Here is a 13,694-nt window from a genome sequence, read left to right on the forward strand (position 1 = left end):
TCCCTCCTGGCACAGATCTAAACTCTCCCGTTCCCCCCTGCACTGAGGTGTGGTCACGTGACTGTCACTGCCAGGCCTGGACTGTGCAAAACATAACTTCCGCTTTATCCTCCTGCCTGCCTGCTAGATGTCCTTCATGTTGAAGATGACAACAACCTCCACTAGCCTGGGTTGCTGAATGGCCACATGAAGTTGAGCCCCACCTCTGCCACCAATGGGAGCAAGAAATAAAATGTGATTGTGCCGGCCACTGACAGTCAGGGTTGCTTGTAGCAGCACAGAGCTCACCTTGACCAACACACTCTTCTTCTGACCCACTGCCCTGATGCCCCTGGTGAAACCACAGTTCCCCACTCTTGGTTCCTGGGGTTCTAGCAGAGATGACCTTACACACATGGGCTCCAGGGGAGGACATGTGATCCAGGCCTGAGCAATCAGAATATCCCACCTCCTCAGCCCCAGACATCGGCTCCAGGACGAGCGTGTGACATGACCAGAACCAACGGAACTGAATTCTGGGACGTTGTTGAAACTGTTGGGAAGGGAGACACTCACTTTCTGCTGGAGCTGCTGGGAGGTGGGGAGTATGCCTGGTGTCACCAGCAGCTATCTTGCCCCCATGAGGAAAGGGGGCCTCACCGTGGACAGCAGAGCAGGACATGGAGAGCAAGACAGAGTCCCATGACATTGCTTGAGCCCCTGAATCCCAACAGGCCTGCCCAGATCTGTGCCTGGAGTTTTCAGTTCACTGAGCCAATACGTTGTACTTTTAGCTTAAGTCAGTTGGGCTTCCTGTCCATTGAATCTGAGAAAGCCCTGGCCCTGCTGTCACTGTTCTCACCAGGTCCCCAGCTCTGGACAAGGGAGGAGGGGTCATTGAAAAAGCTTCGGGGTCTGTTACAGGGCCTGGCAGAGGGCCATCCAGCCTGCTCATGAGAGCCAGCAGTCCCCAGGCCCTTTCCCTCCCTGGGGCCACCCCGTGTTCCATCCTGGCTGCCTCTCACCCACCTTCCCAGCCTCCTCTCCATGGAGCAGCCCCCTTCCCTGTTCACAGCACCTGTCCCTCTGTGCCTTCCATCAGCACATGGCTCCGCGCCCACTCCACACGCCTCCCCCTCAGTCTGACCAAAGCCTCAGGCCTTCCTTCAAGTGCTAGAACCTGAGGCTGATGGGTCGGCCCAGCCTCTGGGTGTCACCCCACATCATGAATCCACCCTGGTCACTCAGCTGCAATTGGGAGTGGGCTCACTAGATGGAATTTGGTCCACTACGCCCATTTCTCGGGGGACCTGCAGTGGGGAGGGGAGACCGCTGATGATGGGTGGGCTGATCTCAGAGGCAAAGGCCTGGAATTACCATGTCTTTCTTTTAAAAAAAAAGTTTCTTGATTGATTTTATTATTTTTTAATATATTTTTATTGATTTCAGAGAGGATGGGAGAGGGAGAGAGATGGAAACATCAATGATGAGAGAGAATCATTGATCAGCTGCCTATTGCATGTCCTCTATTGAGGATCCAGCCTGCAACCCTGGCATGTGCCCTGACTGGGCATTGCACTGTGACCCCCTGATTCATAGGTCAATGTTCAACCACTGAGCCACACTGGCTGGGCTATTTATTGATTTTAGAGAGGGAGATACATTGATTTGTTGTTCCACTTATTTATGTATTCATTGGTTGGTTCTCGTATGTGCCCTGGCCAGGGATCGAACCCACAACCTTGGTGTATCAGGATGACACTCTAATCAACTGAGCTACCCGGCCAGGACCCTTTCTTTATTCTGGGATGTGGGCAAGTCACTAAACTGCTCTATTCTCCATTTTCTCTGTTATATGGATGTAATATTCCCTGCATTCCTGCCTCAGAGGGTTCTCCTAAGGGACCATTCAAATGGAATAGAATTCGTGGGGACTTTGAAAAGCATCAAAAAATCATACAAGAGCCAGGGGCAGGGTGCTTCCTTATTGGCACTAAGACAAGAAAGCTGGAGGGAGGCGGCTCAGTAAGATCCAGCTCTAAGGCTCCATTTAGAGCAGCGGTTCTCAACCTGCGGGTCACGACCCCTTTGGGGGTCGAACAGCCCTTTCACAGGGGTTGCCTGAGACAATCCTGCATATCAGATATTTACATTATGATTCATAACAGTAGCAACAGTACAGTTATGAAGTAGCAACGAAAATAATTTTATGGTTGGGTCACAACATGAGGAACTGTATTTAAAGGGCCAGAAGGTTGAGAACCACTGATTTAGAAGAAGGAGCCCACTGCCCGGAAATGAGCACAGACAGCAGTGAGGGAGGTTTTAAATAGACATCTGCGGGGATTTCCTGGAGGGGAGGATGACCTGACCAGGAAACAGCTTGTGGAGCTCAAACAATAAGCCCCCTCCCCCCCCAACCCCCAACCCTTCCCACCCCCCCACCCACATACCCCTGCCCCAGGGTGGACCTGTGGGAATCACGCTTGTGATGTTGTATGTCACAGGCCCTGGACAGCTCCCCCGCGTCTCCGGCCACCGAAGCTGGCCTCGGAGGGGATCATTGGCAGCCTCTGAAACAGAGGAGAGGGTCAGTCCAATACGATCACAGTGGACACTCACTCACACAGCCCCCAAAGGGCAGAAGACTCAGGGTTTGCTTCACATCAACCCCTCTGCCCACTGACACGCAGGCCTGGACACAGGGCAGGCCCTGGACCTCCGGTCCTTAGGGGACGCACGCACACACGGGGCTGGCTTACGATGGGGCTGAACATTGCCCACGGAGCAGGGCCTGCTGTCCGTGACAGGACATGTCTGGGAGGATGGACCCCCTGGTGGTTTGACTCCTTAGAGATGTATTTAATTCTTCCTCCAAGATTATAAAAGCAACACATTTTGACTTGCAACCAGTGAAACAGCAGACATACAAGAAAAACAAATAACACTCTTCTCTCGCCCCCTCTGTTCTCCCATCCCCCAGACCTCGGCCCGCACACGGGTAACTAATGCTACAGACGGGGGATGATTCTCTCCCTCCAGTCCCCTTAGGTGCAAAATAAACAGCCCACATATACACAGACAGGGAGTTTGCCTTCTGGTTTTACAGAAATGGAGTCATTCTCAAACACATTCTGCAACTGGCTTTATTCTCACTTACATCACGAGCCTCCCGCCAGCTCTGTGGATGGAAATTGAACTGGTTCTCCTTTTAATAGCTGCACCGTGTCTTTGACTGTGCCCTGCTAATGCGTGTTGGGCTGTCTTGTGTTTCTATCTGCAGATCTCCAGACCGCACCGCCTAGAACAGTGGTTCTCAGCCTTCCTAATGCCTTTAATACGGTTCCTCATGTTGTGGTGACCCCCAACCATAAAATTATTTTCGTTGCTACTTCATAACTGTCATTTTGCTACTGTTATGAATCGTCATGTAAATATCTGATATGCTATATGTGTTTTCCGATGGTCGCGACCCACAGGTTGAGAACCGCTGGCCTAGAAGAAGGAGCAGACATATGCTGAGCACAGCCACATGTGGGCTGGAACTCAATAGGATCAAGAAGAGTTTACCTGAATTCCTGGTGCTGGGAAGGCTGAGCTGGAAAGGCCCTTAGAATTTGTGGCCCAATCCCTGGTTTACAGAGAAGAAAGGGGATTTGTCCAAGGTCACGCAGCTTGCTACTGAGAAATCTGGGGCCATAATTTAGGTCTTCTGACTCCCAGACCGATGTCCTTTCCTCTGGACAAAAGCCATTAAAATAGCCCTGGCTGGTGTTGTTCAGTGTTAGAGCATCTGCCCACGCACCGAAGGGTTGCAGGTTCGATTCCCAGTCAAGGGGACGTACCTGGGTGCAGGTGTTCCCTTGGGGCACACGTGGGAGGCAACAAGTCGATGTGTCTCTCACATCGATGTTTTTCTCTCTCCCTCTCCCTCCTTCCCTTCCACTCTCTAAAAAGCACCAGAAAAAAAATACCCTCAGGTTAAGATTAACTAGGATTAACAGCAGGGAGGGTAGGGAGGGCAAAGCTGTTAAAATAAAAATAGGTCCAAGATGCCGAAACCGGTTTGGCTCAGTGGATAGAGCGTTGGCCTGCGGACTGAAAGGTCCCAGGTTCGATTCCGGTACCTGGGTTGCGGGCACGTCCCCAGTAGGAGGTGTGCAGGAGGCAGCTGATCGATGTTTCTCTCTCATCGATGTTTCTAACTCTCTATCTCTCTCCCTTCCTCTCTGTAAAAAATCAATAAAATATATTTTTAAAAAAAATAGGTCGAAGAAAGGTTCCTTTCAGCTCCCAGATGCCCAGATTTTGGGGGTGAAACAAGGAAATGAGATGTAGTCGTGCCACAGAGAATGAGCAGCGAAGGAAAGGAGCCTTCTTGTAGACACTGCCTCCTGCCCTCTCCCCAGTCAGATTCCCCAAACTCTTCAATCTCATTCCTCAGGGCCTTTGACTCGCCATTTCCTATGCAGGGACCACACCTCCCTCTGATTTGTGTATGGCTGCCTCCCTCTCACACATAGACCTCAGCTCACATGTCACCTCTTCAGAGAGGCCCTCCTGTTTCCACCCCTCACCCCTCGCCACCCCCCCCCGCCACCCCCACCCCCCCCCCCCCCCCCCCCCGCCCAAACACACACACAACTCAAACTAATGTTGGCCCATCCAGGCATCATCGGTCCCATTACTCGGCCTGTTGACTTCACAGTGCTTGTCATTATCGGAAGTGATCTTGAGCATGTGATTGTTTACTTGTTCAATAGCAATCTCCCCCATTAGAACAGAGGCTCCATGAGGCAGACACTTTTGTCTGTTGAGCGCAGTGCCTGGCACATAGTAGGTGCTTAGTAAAGCCAGGCGGCGTGGCTCAGTGGTTGAGCCGTGGAGCTGTGAACCAGGAGGTCACAGTTCAATTCTGGATCAGGACACATGCCTGGATTCGGGCTCGATCCCCAGTGGGGGGCATGCCGGAGACAGCCAATCAATATTTCTCTCTCACCATTGATGTTCCTATCTCTCTGTCCCTCTCTCTTCTTCTCTGAAATCAATACAAATATATATTTTAAAAAAAACACATTTGACTTGATGGAGCCCAAGTCTCCTGACTGCTGGTCCAGTGATGCACCCTCCACGCCAAGGGGTGTCTCTGCTACATCAGGGCTGCAGAGGCTGGTGGCTCTGGCTCCTGAAGAGTGCTGGCTGCCAGCTTCCTAGAGGCTGGGGAGAGGGTAGGGGTCCCATAGAATTAAAAGGACTCAGATGCACCCTAACCAGTTTGGCTCAGCGGATAGAGCATCAGCCTGCGGACTGGAGAGTCCCAGCTTCTATTCCGGTCAAGGGCACGTACCTTGGTTGCAGGCACATCCCCAGTGGGGGGGGTGCAGGAGGCGGCTGATCGATGTTTCTAACTCTCTATGCCTCTCCCTTCCTCTCTGTAAAAAATCAATAAAATATATTGAAAAAAATAAAATAAAAGGACTGAGGTGGGACCAGACAGGAGGATGCTCTTTTTTTCCACCCTCAAAGCCAGGACCCGAGCCCCTTTCTGAATCCTCTCTCAGACCCCTCAGGCCACCATCTCTCTCTGCAGCCTTCACCTTCCTCTCCGCTTGACCCCCACTTTGCGCTCCCAGCTGGAGCTCAGAGTGGTCTCTCCTCATCTCTCCTCCCGGCCCCAACTAGCCCCTTCTCCAAGTGTGCCCCGGCTGCCCGGCTGCCCGTTCTCCTGCCGCAGGCATTCCTGGCCTTACCCAGGGAGGGGGCCCTATACCCCTTCTCCTCTGGGACGTGGTGTGGAGCACTGTCCAGAAGTCCTTGGTCACCAGAACACTGTGCAACCGTGGCCAAGTCTCTTTACTTTTCTGGGCTTTGTCTCCTCCTCTCGAAAGTGAAGCACAGGAAGGCTTTGGGAGTGGGACAGCTCTACCGCTTGGACACTGACGTCCTTACCTGACAACCGTGTGTGCCCCTCAAAATCGGGAAAGGACCCAGGCTCCCTTCTGTGTTTTATATGAAAAAAAAAATCAAGTTTTGGGTGGGAAATGGGATTGGTGTCAGCTGCTCTGTGCACAAGGGTGGCACAGGGTGTGAGTGATGTGGCCACGGTGGCCTCTTGTCCAGAGGACAGAACCTCTTGGCTGTCATGGAGTGGGGGGTAGGTTGAGGAGGGGGGGGTTGTCCAGCTGAGTCCAGCCCAAATTGCTCACAAGAATTGTGTGCAAATAAAATGGTTGTTCTTTTAAACCGCTCAGTTTAAGGTGGTTTGTCACACGGCAATCAATGACCCATACCATGACCTCAAGGGGTGTTTCTGAAGATTGAATGAGAAAATGCACAGAAAGCACTTAAAATCTTGTTTGGTACAAAATAAAAGCTCACTAGAATCCAGTTATTATTATTATCAGATGATTTGGAGCCAAGTTTCTTTGTTTTGGGAGCCCTTCCTGTTGGCTTCTTTAGTTATTCCAGTGTAAAGTGAATTGGTGCTAGAGAATTCTGTGAGGTCGCCTTAATTGGCCTGTGGGGGCTGCAGAGGGAAGGGTAAGGGCTGCCTGGGTGGGCTTCAGCCTGACTACTCTAAAATGGGGAAGAAGCCCTAACCAGTTTGGCAGAGCGTTGGCCTGCCGACTGAAAGGTCCAGGTTCGATTCCAGTCAAGGGCATGTACCTTGGTTGCGGGCACATCCCCAGTGGGAGGTATGCAGGAGGCAGCTAATCAGTGTTTCTCTCTCATCGATGTTTCTAACTCTCTATCTCTCTCTGTTCCTCCCTGTAAAAAATCAATAAAATATATTTTTATAAAAAATAAAATAAAATGGGGAAGAAAGGAAGTTCCGGCAGAGGCCAGGTGACCCCAACAGAGAGCTATTTAAGGTCAAGTACCCAATAGAGCAACTCAGGTCTTCTCTGGGGCCCCTGACTTTGCCCTGAACTGTACTTTGGGGGCTTCCTCCCTACCTTCCACCTGTTTTTGTTTTTTTTGTTTTTAACCTCCACTGTGTGCCATGCACTGGTCTAGTGCCCAGGATACAAGATAGACTTCCACCTGCCATTCTAGACAGACAGACAGGAAGCCCATAACTAGTGCTATCAGATAGGGATGAGCGCTCGCTCTGAAGGAAAGTGAAGGGAGTGAGGGGAGAGGATGGGGGAGATGCAGCCAGGAAAGGCTCTCAGAGGAGGTGCCATCGGCGGCTGCCAGGGGAGAGAGGCCCAGGAGAGACAGCAGCCTGTGCAAAGACCCATTGGTGAGAACAACCTCGCAGGTTCCATGTGTCTGGAGGGTGACGGGAGGCGAGCAGGGCAGGAGGCTGGAGAGGTGGGCGGGGCCACATAGATCCTGGTGAAGACCTTGGCTTCCCTTCTACATAGTGGAAACTTCTGGAGTGTTTGTGTTTTCGAAAGCTCACTTTTTAAAGAACATAATTGGAAGAGAGAGGAAGAGAGGAAGCAGGAGACCCGGTTAGAGGTCCAGCCAGGAACTGGTGGTGCCTTGGACGAGGGTTATAGGGGTGAAGGTGGGGAGGAGTAGCTGAATTCAAAAATTTTTAAATATTTTGACGCTCTCACCAGAGCATGGTGACAGAGTGAATGTGGGGCTGAGGGAAAGCCAGGTCTCGTGAGCTCATAGACAGAGAACAGATCGGTGGTTGGCAGATATGGGTGGGGGTTGAGGTGGGCAGAATGGCCAAAGGTACACACTCCTAGTTATAAAATAAGTCCTGGGGGTGTGATATACAGCATGGTGACTAGAGTTCATAAAACTATTGCATTTTTGAAAATTGCTAAGAGAGTAGATTTGAAAGTTCTCATCACACACACACAACATTTGTAACAATGTGTGGTAACGGATGTTAGCTGGACTTATTGTGGTGATCCTTTCCCAATATATACAAAATCACATCATTATGTTGTACACCTGAAACTCAAATAACACTATATGTCCAGAGTATCTGAATTTTAAAAAGAAGGGGAAAAGACACAAAACTTAAGTACAATGAATTAGTCAGGATTCCATTGCAGGCAAAATATTCCACCCACCAGGTTTAAAAGGTGATTCCGTAGGTTTCAGAAGGGGTGAGAAGCAGACTATTGCAGGAATAATCCCTCAATGTCATTGCAAAACTAGCCTGCAGGGAAACCTCTGCCACCATTGCTGACTCAGGAACCTCCCTGTCCAACTTGTAGTTGGAAAAGCTGCCAAGGTAGGAAGGGGCAGACACTCCTGCTCTGAACCAAGAAACTCAGAACAGATCTGGCACCAGGGCTTCCACCACAGCCGCCTCAAGAGAACAGAAACACCTCCACCACCACGCATCCAGAAAAGCCACGTGGCCACCTCCTCCCAGCACTCAGTTCTACCTGCCATTTCTGGTTCAGTTACACCTTCCTGGCAGAAGCCAGGTGACATGGACAGCCTAGCTGCAAGAGAGTCTGGGAATGTCCTCTGCAGCCACCCAGCTTCTAAAGCAGAAGCAGTTATGATGAAGGAGGTTTGGAGGGGTACTGAGCAGGCTCAGTCTTCAGTATTTGCTTCAGTTCACTCTTCAGTTCCTCAACATCCATGCCCGTCCTACTTCCCATCTTAAACTTCCAAAAGCACCCACAACCACAGCATGTTACCGCCCAACCTAAAGCAAATGTATCTCAATCGATCAAGAACATTCTTAGCCTTTCTCAAAAAAAGAAAAGAAAAGAAAATCCAAAGTCCCACAGTTACTGCATCCAGCTCCTACCTCCAGGCGTCTGGCTGATAGTCTGTATTCCATGCACTAAAATTGTAAACTTTACCAGCAACAAGCCACCCTAAATAAATGGTAGAGAAAAAAAGGACAGTTAGCACCATCAATACAAATATGGATGACACAGCAAAATAAGGGCTATAAATTATCGTTTCTGCCCTGGGTCATGAGGCATTGATCAGAGCTTTCCTCAACTAGCCATTCCATTTTCCCTCTGCCTTCAGTAAGAACCTCACATGGTCAGAGGTTTTAACCCAGGGGTGGGCAAACTTTTTGACTCGAGGGCCACAATGGGTTCTTAAACTGGACCGGAGGACCGGAACAAAAGCATGGATGGAGTGTTTGTGTGAACTAATATAAATTCAAAGTAAACATCATTACATAAAAGGGTACAGTCTTTTTTTTTTTTTAGTTTTATTCATTTCAAACGGGCCAGATCCGGCCCGTGGGCCGTAGTTTGCCCACAGCTGTTTTAACCCAATGGGATCACCTGAGCTTCATTCAAGAGGAAACTGAACCCCTGGTTGTCCTGCTCATACTGGGTTGCTGTGAAATTAGAAAGTAACCCAGAGGATTTCATGGGCTCCAGAGACACACTTCTCCCTGTTCCCATTGTGCAAACGGACTCCCCCTTGATCACCAGAATCACTCACTTCAGCCAACCCCGACCACACTCCTCCTTTTCCCCCTGTTTGTGGGCATGATGAGTCGGAAATGGCCATATGTCTGTCTCAATTTCCACTTAGTGGGACTCTGTGCTGTGCCTGGTGGAAATAGTGTTCCTTTACATACGAAGACCTCTAAATTAGCAGAACCCAAAGTCTTGGGGAGGGAAGCAGAAATGTTGTAAGTTAACCAACCCAAGATTCCCTGGTCCATGGATTCTGGAAAAGAGAGAAGCAGCACCTTGCATTGGTTGCTGGTTCAGAACAGATGCCAACTTTAGACCAACACTTCAGGTTCATACAAGGTTGTCTTCTAGATGATGCTGACTGAGTCCCAGTAGGCCATGTCACCAGCCCACAAAGATAGATGATTCTGGTGATAAGAGCATGTGGCTAGACCAGTAAATCTCAAGCTCACCTGCCAATTTACTTACTTCTTTGGCTGAAAAATGAAGTCTCCGGTCAAAAGCAATGCTATTTGGACTATCATGACTGTGAATAAGTTACTCAGTAAATCTGCTAATGATGTTGTTGGCAGAAGCATGACAGGCGGAGAATGCAAACCCTTAGCTAGAAAAAAATGCCTGTTCCAGTGAGGACAAATTGACGCTGCCCCCATAATGAAAGGAATCCAATGTCACCAACCTGCCACCAGGTGGCAGGCTAGTCCTCTCCAGATCAGGTGCCCTATTGAAGGTTCGGAGCCACTGCTGTTGACAGTCAGGCACTTAGGCTAAAACAAAGACTGCTAATAGTCACTCAAAATGCACTGTCCTCTTTCTTAATAAACTAACCTTGATTTCACTCAGGTCATTGAGGTACCCAGCCAAAAGAAGACATTTCCCAGCTTCCTTTGCTGCTAGGTGAGACTACATAATTAAGTTCTAGCTAATGACATGTTAAGTAGAGGCACATCCTTTATATTCTTCCACCATTCTTCCATCTTGCTGCTTGGAATAAGTTTGTGAAGGCTAAAGCTCCAATAGCCATCTAGGGTCATGAGATGAACTTGAAGGTGGAAGTTACAAGCTAAGAAGATGGGAACTGGATCCCTGATGATGGTGGAGTCTTAGACTAAAAGAGAGGTATATCTTATTTAAACCACTATATTTGGAGTTTTCTATAAGTCAAGCCTAATTCTAACTGATATATTGATAAATAAGATGGCACAAGACAAGCTAAAATATAACAATAATTACAATAATTGTAAATGGGACAGTTTTACAATAAGTGTGAAAGACAAAGACTTTCAGAAAAGATTTTATAAGCCAGTAATACGTCATTTATAATAGGCTCACTTACAGCAAAGGACCAAAGATTAAAAATAAGGCAAGGCCACCCAGCCAGCATGACTCAGTGATTGAGCATCAACCTATGAACCAGGAGTCACAGTTCAATTCCAGGTCAGGGCATATGCCTGGGCTGTGGGCCTGATCCCTGGTGTGGGGCATGCAGGAGGCAGCTAATCAATGAGTCTCTCTCACCATTGATATTTCTATCTCTCTCTCCCTCTCCCTTTCTCTCTGAAATCAATAAAAATAATATTAAAAAATAAAAACAAGGCAAGGCCTCTTATGTTGAGTCATTAGATAAAATTCCCAGCCCTAACCGGTTTGGCTTAGTGGATAGAGTGTCAGCCTGCAGACTCAAGGGTCCCAGGTTCGATTCCAGTCAAGGGCATGTACCTTGGTTGCGGGCACATAACCAGTGGGGGGTGTGCGGGAGGCAGCTGATCAATGAGTCTCTCTCTCTCATTGATGTTTCCAACTCTCTATTCCTCTCGCTTCCTCTATGTAAAAAAATCAATAAAATATATAAAAAAACAAAACAAAAAGATAAAATTCCGTGTCCATGAACTTGGAAGGAAAAAATGTCTTTATTTTCACTAACCTCTAATTAAAATTTAGCATTCCTGTCAGTTATACGTGTTGACAACAAGTTACAGAAATATAAGCAGTACCTATGACTTTGTCACCCATAAAAACATAAATATTTTCATATCACTATTGCATCATTCCAAAATATCTTTTACTCCTATCCCCCTCCTCCCTCCCTTCCACTCTCTCTAGAAATCAGTGGGGAAAAAATATCCTCAGGTGAAGGTTAAAAAAAAAGTATATATTCAATGGAGGGAAAAAAAGAGACATATGTACTACTATTTGTAATACTTTAAATAAGAAAATAAAATTTTAAAATAAAGTATATATTGATCAATCACATAACTGCATCTAACAATATAGCTTCAAAAATATAAAGCAACAACTGATAGGAATACATGAAAATATTACATATATATATTAGAGGCCCAGCATGCAATGTCGCAGAAGACCCAGACCCACTGAGCCAGCGGAACCCAGACTGAGTCCTGCTGTGCCCTGGGACCCAGAGTCAAGTCCCCCCCACCAGTGTGCGTCTCACCTTGCACACAGCCTCCTGGTGACCAGTCTTTGGGCGTTCCGCCGTGACGCCTTCACAACCACAGGGTTTTTATGATAGAGATATACACACAATACACACACACATATAAAATGAATAGTTGAGTTGGAGATTTTAACGAGCTTCTTCAGTATCTATCTCAGGGTAAAGATTACATGAAATCATTCAAATCATGCATTTAGCATAGGCCCTGGCACATGGAGAGCTCTAAAACAGAGTGAGCTGCTATCATGAATAACTGTTCCTTGAATGAGTAAGCAAATGAGTGGTACCTGAGCTCTAACATGGAGACTCTGGGTGGTTCCTCTCACAGAGGAAAGGCCTGGGAGTGGGCATGGGGAGGACTTTAGAGCCTTGACAATCTCCACCACTCAAAACATCTTCCTTGGATATTCCTATTCTTTGAGCTGGACAATGAATGTCTTAATTTTCTGTAGGTAGGAGATTAAAGCAATGTTTAGAAAATGTTGTATTATTGGTCTATTTAGCTCTAAGCAAGTTCCCAGGCCCACTCTCCCCTTCCATCCAGATGGCCCAAGCCCCTTCTGTAAGGATTCTGGAACCCCCGTGTCTCTTTGCAATGGGCACTGTCCCCATTTATGACCTTGTGAAGGTAACGAGCTCTGAAGGTGCCAAAGGCCACTATTAGCCTGGAGGTGATCAAAGTTCCCCTGGCATAGGGAGCCTGGACAGGGCTGGGCTGAGAAGGCATGAGTCAAAACAGGGCAGGGGACAGGGACAGGACTGCATGTTGAGGTGTCTGACAGGCCTGGCCAGCCAGCAGGGCCCTACAATCCTCTTCCCAGTTGTAATTATACTTGGCTGAGATTATTAGAATTATTCCCATGTCGAGTGGGCCAGGACATCCTTCACTTTCTTTGCTAGATCTGGGTGGGGAGGGGCCTTCAGGATGCCTGGACAGTGCAGGGGGCATTCCCCCTGGTCCTTCGCCAGCCCGGCCTCAGATCCAGGAAACTGGTCTAGATGTCAAAGATACAGGTCCGGGAGAAACACGCCAGAGCCGGGGGTGGGACCAGCTGCTTCTCTGAGGGCTGGATGTTTGGGAAGAAGGTGAAGAAATCTGAAGGGCATGGGTTTTGGGAAGGGAGGAGGAAATGAGGCAAACTTGCCCAACTCTACGGAGGCCCAGATCAGTGTCTGTGTGATTAAGAGCTCAGGACACAGGAGCCAGGCAGCAGAACACAGAGATGTCAGCATACAGGACATGGAGATGTTGCCTCACTTCCTCCCACCCCCTGCTCCTCCCACTTCCCCTCCCCCACCCCACCCAAACCCTCAGAGAAGCCACTGATTCAATCCTCGCTGAGGGTCTGGGGACATTTGGATGCCTCTGGACACCCTAGCTGGTGTTCTGCCCTCCCTACGTCACTCAATGACAACAACCCAATTTTCATGGAGTCACAAAGAGTGGTCACATCATGATGTCCCAGGATCCTCCAACCATGTTTGCTCTACACACATTATCTCATTCAATCCTAACTCTGCCAGATACCATTAGTGAATCCATTTTACAGATGGAAAAACTGAGCTTAGAGAGGTGGTATTAACTTCCCAAGGTCATATGGCTTCCCAAGGTTAATGGCAGATCTGCAACTCAAACTAGGGTCTGCTAAACGCATCACTACCCCTGAGAGGGTTAACTTGAACTGCAGGCAGACAGGGCAGGGCTCCAGTGGAAAACAAAGGCAGGTGAATCATAGGCAGGGGCAGACATGGGAGTTTGAGCAGCCGAACCACAGGAACCAAACAAGCAGAAATCATAAAATGTTTCTGGACTCAAAGCGGGAGGCATGGGAAACCAAGGGAGGGCTTGCAGGAAACAAATGTACGAACACATAGAAACAGAAAAAGTT

The sequence above is a fragment of the Myotis yumanensis genome, unplaced genomic scaffold (genome assembly GCF_028538775.1).
Source record: "Myotis yumanensis isolate MYYU_CA2020_CCGP unplaced genomic scaffold, mMyoYum1.0.hap1 SCAF_2, whole genome shotgun sequence".
NCBI lineage: Eukaryota > Metazoa > Chordata > Mammalia > Chiroptera > Vespertilionidae > Myotis > Myotis yumanensis.